Raw genomic sequence first — 10,950 nt, forward strand, 5'->3', positions numbered from 1 at the left:
ATACATGCTAGATAAGGCTATTGACAATGAAAAGTTAGATCTTGAATTGGCCATTGGACAAATCAAGAATGCAAAAGAGAAACTCTCTTAATCATTAAAAAGAAGGAAAGATCTTGCAATAAAAATGAATGACAATATCTACACTGAAGAAAGAATTGAAGATAGGAATGTAGATAAAGCTGATCAAGCAATCAAAGACCTATTAGAAAAGAATTCCAATCTTCAAGAGGAAGTTAGAAAGCTAAAAGAGAACAAGAAATCTAATTGATTAGATTATGTGAAGCCACGGAAGAAAAAGACAAAGCCAAAGATGAGATAGAAGAAAAGAACAATGAAATCTAGCAACTATCCCTTCAACAAGTAGATTTCATTGATCAGCTCACTAATGCAAATGAAGAGCTTATGAATCTAAGATTAGATAATGAAATATTGTAGAATGATTTCAATATTAGAAATAAAATCTATGAAATAATGGTTAAATCTTAGGAAAGCATGAATCAATTGAGTGAACAAAGTCAATATAGATCTCAGTAGGGATCTCAAAAGAATAAAAGGCCTACATCAAATCATTTTGGTAAGATAGGCCATACATAAAAAAAAATTGGATTAATGGTAAAGAAAAATTCAATAGAAAGTGTTATAGTTGCAATAAGCATGGTCATAGAGAAAGTGAATGCAAAGAGAAACCTAAGTTTGAAGGTAAATGTCACAATTGCAAAAAACAAAGACACAAATCTTTAAAGTGCAAAATCAAGTAGTGGAATCCAGCATAACAAAATGTGAAAGAAATATTTGGATGGGATTATAGTGCATGGTGTAGATGTCACTACCATGATGAATTTAGGTGCATTGGAGAAAATTATGTGAAATATCACATGAGGAAAATAGATACTACTAAGAGATGTTTTATTTGTATAGAACTCGGACATCTTGCCAAGAACCATATGAACATAGGTAGGATTGAAGATGAAAGGAAAGCCAAAGCTAACAATATAAAAAAAAAAATGAAGAAGCAATGGGTACCGAAATATCTAGAGAATACTAACAAAGATCAAGAAGTGAAGGATACCCAAGTCAATGAGCTAGGCCATTCGATAATTCCAACTTAGTTCTTTATGGAGATCATTGGAATTGTGAGTCGGAAGAAGTAATCTAACATTAGTTCTAGCCTACAAGAAGAAAGACCCACATCAAAATTCAAGATGCATAGGGATCACCAAGCATGATGGAAAATAAGAGACCTTACTGAGAAAGGTCTAGTCACAAGACCTTACTAAGCAAGGTCGAGCTAGATATTCTTGTAGACAAAAAGTTGGTAGTTCCTACTAAGTGATGGTGACTCTAATGAGCGTAGATGTCTCCCAAGAATTAAAGAATAAGTTGAGTGGAGGATATCCTATCACTAAACAAGTATGGCATATGTGCAAGATCATGGTCAACCAAACTATGGCCTTAAGTGGTAGTGAAAAACTAGGAAATTAGGGTTATGTCAACTTGACACAAAATTATACAGTGGTTCTAGACTTTATATCAAAAAGTTTTAAGAAAATAATCTATAGGAAATTGAATGTAGTTTATAAACTACTAGGCCTTATTTGGAGAAAAAAATATTTTATTGGTCAAAAGTTTGGATTTTAATGCAGTACTGTGAAAATTACAGGGTGAAAATAAAAAGTAGGTATATGTTTGACCATCTTAATCAAAATCAAATGATAATATTTTTAAATATAATTATAGATATAAAAAGTAAATTCATGCCTAGATGTGACACATATTTTTGGGTACTTTTATTCCAAATAAATAATTAAATATGAATTTTGTACTAAAAAATTTTTAGAATAAAAAATCTCCCATGTCTAACCACCCTAAGTAATTGAAAACTTTACCAAATTAAAAATATATACATTATACTAGGCAAAGCATAGAATGTGACACAACTTTTGGATTTAAAAAATGTTATACCATTTGAAAGATATAGCTATTTTTCAATTAGTGTGTCAATCAGCACTTTACAATCATTTTCATTGAAAATTAACTAATAAATAATTATCGAACTCAAAATTTGATAGCAATTATATCGATGGAATCTTGAGAGTGTTATAAAAAAAAAAATCTTTTTGTTTCATTCAATTTTGATGAAAATAACATTGTCAAATGACTACTCAAAGTCTAAGTCTAAGTGAAACCCTTCTCAAACACATTTTTTGGGTTGACCAAATAGGATTTGTAAATACCAAGCCTAATCGGATACCTGATTTCAATCATTTATCCAATTACTCCAAATTTTCCAATCGGGAGGGAAACCACCCACATTGGAAATTTTGGAGGAAAATTATAGAGGGAAACTTTAGAGGGAAATTTATTTTTGGGAAGTGTTGGCATTATTATTATTATTATTACATATCATTATGATTATTATTAACTATTATTTTTATATATGATTATAATTATTATCATATATAGCAATATGTATGATTATTATGATTATTATTATCAAATATAATATAGTTATAAATATAATTATTATAACTAAATATAATATAGTAATATATATGATTATTATTGTTATATAATCTAGTAATATATTATTATTATAATAAAATATATATAGTATTATATTATTATTATATTAAAATATATAGTATAAAATGTGTCGAGAGAGGTCATACATTGTGATAAAATATGTCGAGAGGGGTCATAGGTTAACCTATGACCCCCTCGACACATTTGAACCAACCAAATACTTCCCCGTGGGCCCTAGGGCCCCTAGGGACATATGTTTTCATGAAATGTGTCAATAGAGGTCATAGGTTAACCTATGACCTCTCTTGATGCATTTGAACCAAGAAAATGTGTCCCTAGGGGTCTTAGGGCACTAGGGACATATGTTGTCATCAAATGATTTTAGAGGGGTCATAGATTAAACTCTAGCCCCTCTCAACACACTAGAACCAACCAAATGCATCCCAAGGGGCCCTAGGGCCCCTAGGGACATTTGTTGTCATAAAATGAATCAAGAGGAGTCACAACTTAACCTATGAACCCTCTCAACACATTTGAATCAACCAATGGATCCCTAGCAGCCCTAGGACCCGTAGAGACATTCATTGTCATGAAATGTGTCAAGAAGGGTCATAGGTTAAACTATGACCCCTCTTGACACATTCAAACTAATCAAATGCATTCCTAGGGTACCTAGCACCCCTAGGGATATATGTTGTCATGAAATGCATCGATAGGGGTCATAGATTAACCTATGACCCCTCTCAATGCATTAGAACCAAGCAAATGGGTCCTTAGGGGCCCTGGGTCTCCTAGGGACATTTTTTGTCATGAAATGCATCGAGAGGGGTCATAGGTTAACCTATGACCCCTCTTGATGCATTCAAACCAACCAAATGGGTCCCTAAGAGCCCTAGGGCCCCTAGGCACATTCGTTGTCATGAAATGTGTTGAGAGGGGTCATAGGTTAACCTATGACACCTCTCAAAGCATTCAAACCAACCAAATGCATCCCTAGGGGTACTAGGGCCCCTAAGGATATATTTTGTCATGAAATGCATCAACAGGGGTCATAGATTAATGTATGATGCATCTTAATCTATGACCCCCCTCAAAGCATTGGAACCAACCAAATGCATCCCTAGGCTCCCTAGGACCCCTAGGGACATTTATTGTCATGAAATGCATCAAGAGGGATCATAGGTTAACCTATGACCCCTCTAAACACATTTGAACCAACCAAATGGGTCCCTAGGGGCCCTAGGGCCCCTACAAACATTCATTATCATAAAATATAGAGTGAAGGGTCATACATTAACCTATGACCCCTCTTAACACATTCAGACCAACCAAATGGGTCCCTAGGTCCCTTAGGGCCTTTAGGGACATACGTTGTCATCAAATGCATCGAGAGGGGTCATAGGTTAACCTATGACCCCTCTTAATGCATTTGATCCAACCAAATGGGTCCCTAGGGGCCCTAGGAAACTAGAGACATTCGTTATCATAAAATGTGTTGAGAGGGGTCATAGGTGGTTTGAATGCATCGGGAGGAGTCATAGGTTAACCTATGACCCCTCTTGATACATTCAAACCAACCAAATCCGTCCCTAAGGACCTTAGGGCTCGTAGGGACATATGTTGTCATGAAATTCATCGAGAGGGATCATAGATTAACCTATGACCCCTCTTGACGTATTGGACCCAACTAAATGCATCCCTAAGGGCCCTAGGGCCCCAAGGGAGGTATTTTTTCATGAAATGTGTCGAGAGGGGTCATAGGTTAACCTATAACCCCTCTCGAAACATTTCATGACAACATATATCCCTCAAACCAACTAAATGCATCCCTTTATCATTAAATTCATTAAGAGGGGTCATAGGTTAACCTGCAACCCCTATTGATGTATTTGAACCAACCAAATTGGTCCCTGGGGCCCCTAGGGACATTTATTGTCATGAAATGCATCAAGAGGGATCATAGGTTAACTTATGACCCCTAGGGCCCTTAAGAACATTTGTTATCATGAAATGAATTGAGAGGAGTCATAGGTTAACCTATAACCCCTATTGACACATTTGAACCAACCAAATTGGTCCCTAGGGGCCCTAGAGCCCCTAGGGACATTCGTTGTCATGAAATGCATCAAGAGGGGTCATAGGTTAACCTATGACCCTCTCAACACATTAGAACCAACCAAATATCCTAAAGCATCTTAGGACCCCTAGGGACATATGTTGTCATGAAATGCTTCGAGATGAGTCATAGGTTAACTTATGACCCCTCTCAATGCATTCAAACCAACCAAATCTGTCCCTAGGGGCCCTAAGCCTATAACCCCTCTAAATACATTCAAACCAACTAAATGTGTCCGTAGGGGTCTTAGGGCCCCTAGGGACATATATTGTCATAAAATGCATCAATAGTGGTCATATATTAACTTATGACCCCTCTTAATGCATTGAAACCAACCAAATGGGTCCCTAGGGGTCCTAGGGCCCCTAAGGATACATGTTGTCATGAAATGTGTCGAGAGGGGTCATAAGTTAACCTATGACCTCTCTTGATGCATTAGAACAAACCAAATGGGTCCCTACAACCCCTGGGAACATTTATTACCATGAAACGCATCAAGAGGGGTCATAGGTTAAACTATGACCCCTCTTGATGCATTCAAACCAACCAAATGCATCCCTAGGGGACCTAGCACCCCTAGGGATATATGTTGTCATGAAATCCATCGATAGGGGTCATAGTTTAACCTATGACCTCTTTCGATGCATTGGAACCAACCAAATGGGTCCCTTGAGAGGTGTCATAGGTTGACCTATGACCCCTCTCAATGCATTCGAACCAACCAAATGGGTCCTTAGGAGCCCTAGGGCCCCTAGGCAAATTTGTTTTCATGAAATGTGTTGAGATGGGCCATAGATTAACCTATGACACCTATCAATGTATTCAAACCAACCAAATGCATCCCTAGGGGTCCTAGTGCCCCTAGGGACATATGTTGTCATGAAATGCATCAAGAGGGGTCATAGATTAACATATGATGCCTCTTAATCTATGACCCCTATCGATGCATTAGAACACACCAAATGAATCCCTGTGCTCCCTAGGGCCCCTAGAGACATTTGTTCTCATGAAATGCATCAAGAGCGGTCATAGGTTAACCTATGACCCCTCTCGACATAATTGAACCAACCAAATGGGTCCCTAGGGGGCCTAGGGCCCCTAAGCAATTTTTTGTCATGAAATGCATAGAGAGGGGTCACAGCTTAATCTATGACCCCTTTCAATGTATTTAGACCAACCAAATGGGTCCCTAGGGTCCCCAGGGCCCCTAGGGATATACGTTGTCATCAAATGCATTGAGAGGGGTCATAAGTTAACCTATGACCACTCTCGATGCATTGGTACCAACCAAATGGGGGGCCCCTAGGGACATTCATTGTCATGAAATGAATTGAGAGGGGTCATAGGTTCATTAACCTATGTTCCCTCTCGATGCATTTGAACCAACCAAATGGGTTCTTAGGGGCCTTAGGGCCATTAGAGACATTTTTTGTCATGAAATGCATTGAGAGGGGTCATAGGTGGTTTGAATTCATCAAAAGGAGTCATAGGTTAACTTATGACCCCTCTTGATGCATTCAAACCAACCAAATGCATCCCTAGGCACCCTAGGGCTCCTAGCGACATATGTTGTCATGAAATTCATCAAGAGGTGTTATAGATTAACCTATGACCCCTATCGATATATTGGACCCAATTAAATGCATCCGTAGGGACCCTATGGCCCTTAGGGACATATGTTGTGATGACATGCATTGAGAGGGGTTATAGATTAACCTATGACCCCCCTCAACACATCTCGTGACAACGTATGTCCTTCAAACCAACCAAATGCATCCCTAGGGACCCTACCTATGATCCCTCTCAATGCATTTCATGACAACATATGTCCTTGAAATAAACCAAATGCATCCCTAGGGGCCCATGGATCCCAAGGAACATTCTTTATCATGAAATGCCTCGAGAGGGGTCATAGATTAAACTATGACCCCTATCGACACATTGAAACCAACCAAATTGGTCACTAAGGCCCTAGGGCCCATAGGGACATTTTTTGTCATGAAATGCATCAAGAGGGGTCATAGGTTAACCTATGACCCCTATCGATGCATTAGAACCCAACCAAATGTGTCCCAAGAGGTCCTAGGGCTCCTAGGGACATATGTTGTCATGAAATACTTTGAGAGGGTTCATAGGTTAACCTATGACCCCTCTCGATGCATTAGAACTAACCAAATGCATCCCTAGGGAACCTATGACCCCTCTTGACACATTCAAACCAAACAAATGCATCCCTAAGGGTCCTAGGGCCCCTAGGGACATATGTTGTCATGAAATGCAATGATAGGGTTCATAGATTAACCTATAACCCCTCTTGATGCATTGGAACCAACCAAATGGGTGCCTAGGGGTCCTAGGTCCCCTAGGGACATATGTTGTCATGAAATGAATTGAGTGGGGTCATATGTTTAACCCATGACACCTCTCGGCCCATTTCATATGTTGTCATGAAATACATTGAGATACCCATGACCCCTCTCGATGCATTCAAACTGACCAAATGCGTCCCTAGGGTTCCTACGTCCCCTAGGGACATATATTGTCATAAAATGCTTTGAGAGACCTATGAACCCTCTCGAAGCATTAGAACCAGCCAAATGCATCCCTAGGGGCCCTAAGGCCCCTAGCAACATTTTTTGTCATGAAATGCATCAAACTATGACCCCTCTCGATGCATTTGAACCAACTAAAAAGATCATAGGTCATAATAATAATAATAACAACAATAATAATATATGTTGTCTATACTCTATTTAATAATTATAACAAAAATCATAATATTATAATATAATAATAATATATATACATTAATATATTATATTTATAGGTCATAATAATAATAATAACAATAATAACATATATTATGTTATTATATTTAATAATAATAGTAAAAATCACAATACTTTAATATAATAATAATTGTATATAATAATAATCATATATATAGTAATCATACATAGTAATAAAATTTGTTTACATTGTTCATAATTCCCTCCAGAATTTGGGAATCAATATCAAGTGCCCAATCTGATATCAAATAGTTGATTTAGTATTGGGTATCCAATATGAGATCAGATAGCCGATAATAGTGGCATGATTTTTCCAACATATTCCCTATCACTGTAGACTTGACAATATCACTTTTTGCAAGCCTTTTTCAGGGGTTTTGGGAAAACTGACTTTTTGGAGCCCATACGATCAATTTTTTTTTTATGATATAACATTAGGTTTCTTATATTGTCATTTGAATGGAGAGCAATAGTCATCAAAATTCTAAATGCAAAAGGAAGATATCAAATGAAGACATTGCAGCATATAGGGAAAGGGACAAGCTAAATCACCAAAAGAAGAGACAAGGTATGTTAAATGTGAGTCAAGTTGACGATGTATTGGTTGAAGGTGAAATCATAGAGTCCAATAATTAATATGTGTAGTTGGAGAATGAAAATATACCAATTGATAGTGATAATGTCAAGATTGTAAATTTAGAGAATGAAAATTTGGAGAATGAAATGCTACCAGGTCATAATGTCAATTGCATGATTGACCATGTCAAATATGACAATGCATAAGAGCCTTAATTATCTCCTAATTATAAACAACATGATGGTTCTACAATACCAAAATGGATAATTGAAATTGATGAAATGATTATTACCAATTTGGAAGGGAAAAAATTAGAAAGAATCATTCAGTTATGGACTTCAAGACTATATAAATGTTTTTCGGCAACAAGGCAATGGTGGAGCAATGTCAACTTTTTATGCACTTAATAAAGATGCAAAAGATGAGATCTGTGTTTTCCAAATTGAAGATTTGTTTCAATAAAAAATTGGAAAGAAATGTCATTATTGTGAAGAATCTTTTTAGATCTCTCAATAGCATTGGGAAAAATAGCAAGGAGAAGGATAAGAGAGTTGCTCAAAGGATTATTACAACCTCTTTGGTAAATCATCATTTGAGAAAGGGAAGATATGTGAGACAAACTTGTATTGACTTGAACTTAAATCGTACTAATTAATTATCCTTTTCAAAATGAAAAATGGGCTCTTGGTGGGAGACTTCCACATTTTTATAAGAAGCTAGCCAATGATGTGAAGGAAGAAATTAAACAATTTTGGCACTCTATCTTATCCAAGTTTGACGAATGTTTCCATGAGGGGTACGAACAAGATCTTGGGAAGACAATAGTAAAAAGAAAGGTATATGAAATGGTGAAATACACATTGAAGAGTGGGGGTGAGGGCTCTAGATGTGAATTGGTTGCAAAAGAAATCAGTGTGGCTAGAACTATTTTAGATTTCAAGACAAACATTTTCTACAAGTATGAAAGACATAGTCACAAGGCTCAGTGGTTGGATCAAAAATTTAGAATGTGTAAGGAGACTTTTCCCATTGGCACTATTATATCAGTTGTTTACTTTGTTGAGAACTACACATTGTAGCCAAAAAATGAGACATAATCTCAGTATTACAACTCCATTCAGATTGCTATTTTCATCCACATAACAAATAGACTTGCCCCTGATAGTGCAGAAGATAATTAGAAGATTATTAGAGAGTATTATTTTATATGAGTGATGATAGATCTCATTCTCATGAGTTTTTGCAACATTGTTTTGAGAATTATTTTGATTTCTTACAAGAGCATGCAATTGCTATGGATAGACATATCATTTGGTCAGATAATTGTACAGGTCAATTCAAGAATGCCAGTATGTTTTATTGTTGTGTAGGATGCATGTAGAGAGGGGGTTCCCCATATTTGGAGTTTCTTTGAATCTGGCTATGTGAAAAGGGAACATGATTGAGTAGGGGCATTTCTGAAGAGAGTTCTAGTTAAAGAGCAATTAAAGATTTTAGAAGTAGAGTTTCTTGATGCTCATAGCATTTTTGATTGGTGTAATTTAGCATTATCATAGGGGAGGAATTTTGATTCAATAGTACATAGGTTCTTTTGTTTGGTTGAGAAAGTGTCCATAGGTGATAGATCTGATTGTGCTATAGTGAGAGAATCATCAAAAATGCATTCACTTCGAAGCTTTGATTCTAGTACATCGACCATTTAGACACGACAACTAGATTACTTTTGTCCTAGTTGTTTTTAGTGTGATTGGGATCACTGTGAGTCAAGTGAGTAGGCAGACACATGGGCTTCACATTATCTTACTCCATTGTCTATCATACCCTCTATTAGAAATGACATGGAAAGTTCAATTGAGTATAACCATCTATCAGATCTTCTTTAGCCAGGACATGTCTTTGCATTGGTTACACTACAAGGGAATGATGAGAAATCAAATTATTGGTTAGCACATTGTCTAAGAGGTAAACAAAAGCTTGTACAACTGATCATAGAAGATGATGGATTCACATATCCTACTGGTTTAGTGGTTGTCACTAGAACATGGCTGTGGACATACATTCTTAGAAGGAATGGAATTCTTACATTTGAAGACTATCAGAAGCACAAAATAATTCTCATATATTCACATTTTATTATAGCAACAAATGTAAAGTTGTTGAAGCATCAAGGAAGACCAAAAGTAAAAGAACTTTTTACTATTACTAATGCTGATCATGAAGCCCTATTGGAGACTTTAAAACAAAGAGAGGACCCTACTACAACACTCCACTAGGTATATTTACTTCTTATGTTATTTTGTTCATAATGATTTAGTGAACCGATGATTATCTTGTTTAATACAATAAGTTACTAATTATTTTTTATGATATTGGAATGTAGGTACATCATGAAGAGTAGCCATGCATGAAGATAAAAAACTAAATAAGGAGGAGAATGAAGGAAAAACTACTCTATTTTTGACACTACAATTTTTTACAATACTTTTGTCGACACTACAATTTTTGACACTACTATATTTGACACTATGATTTTGGTAGTTGTGTATTGATGTAATAATGCTAAAACACTTGAGATATTGTAAATGTAAACTTGTTGATTCAATGTAAGAAAAAAAGATGATTTTATTTAATGCAATTTATGTGGAGGGACCTAAAAAATGATGATTTTAATACATACCAACACAACTTTCACTGTACCCAATGCCAAAAACTTGAGAGAGGTAAAAAATAATATTTTTACTTAATATAACCCTAGTGACACCCTTTTTATAGCCACGGAGAGCCTCCATCATCTGTGACCACCCCATACTGAAGAGTCTCCAAGGTACTCTAGGTGTGTATCAAGGTCAATCATCTTAGGGTCATAACTCAGAGCTCGTGGGGGATATCGATGAAATATTGAGTGCTACAGGATAGTCATGTTGAGGTCTAAAATAACTTATCTC

This window comes from Cupressus sempervirens, chromosome 1 (genome assembly GCF_028749045.1).
Source record: "Cupressus sempervirens isolate cs-2001-9-10 chromosome 1, ASM2874904v1, whole genome shotgun sequence".
NCBI lineage: Eukaryota > Viridiplantae > Streptophyta > Pinopsida > Cupressales > Cupressaceae > Cupressus > Cupressus sempervirens.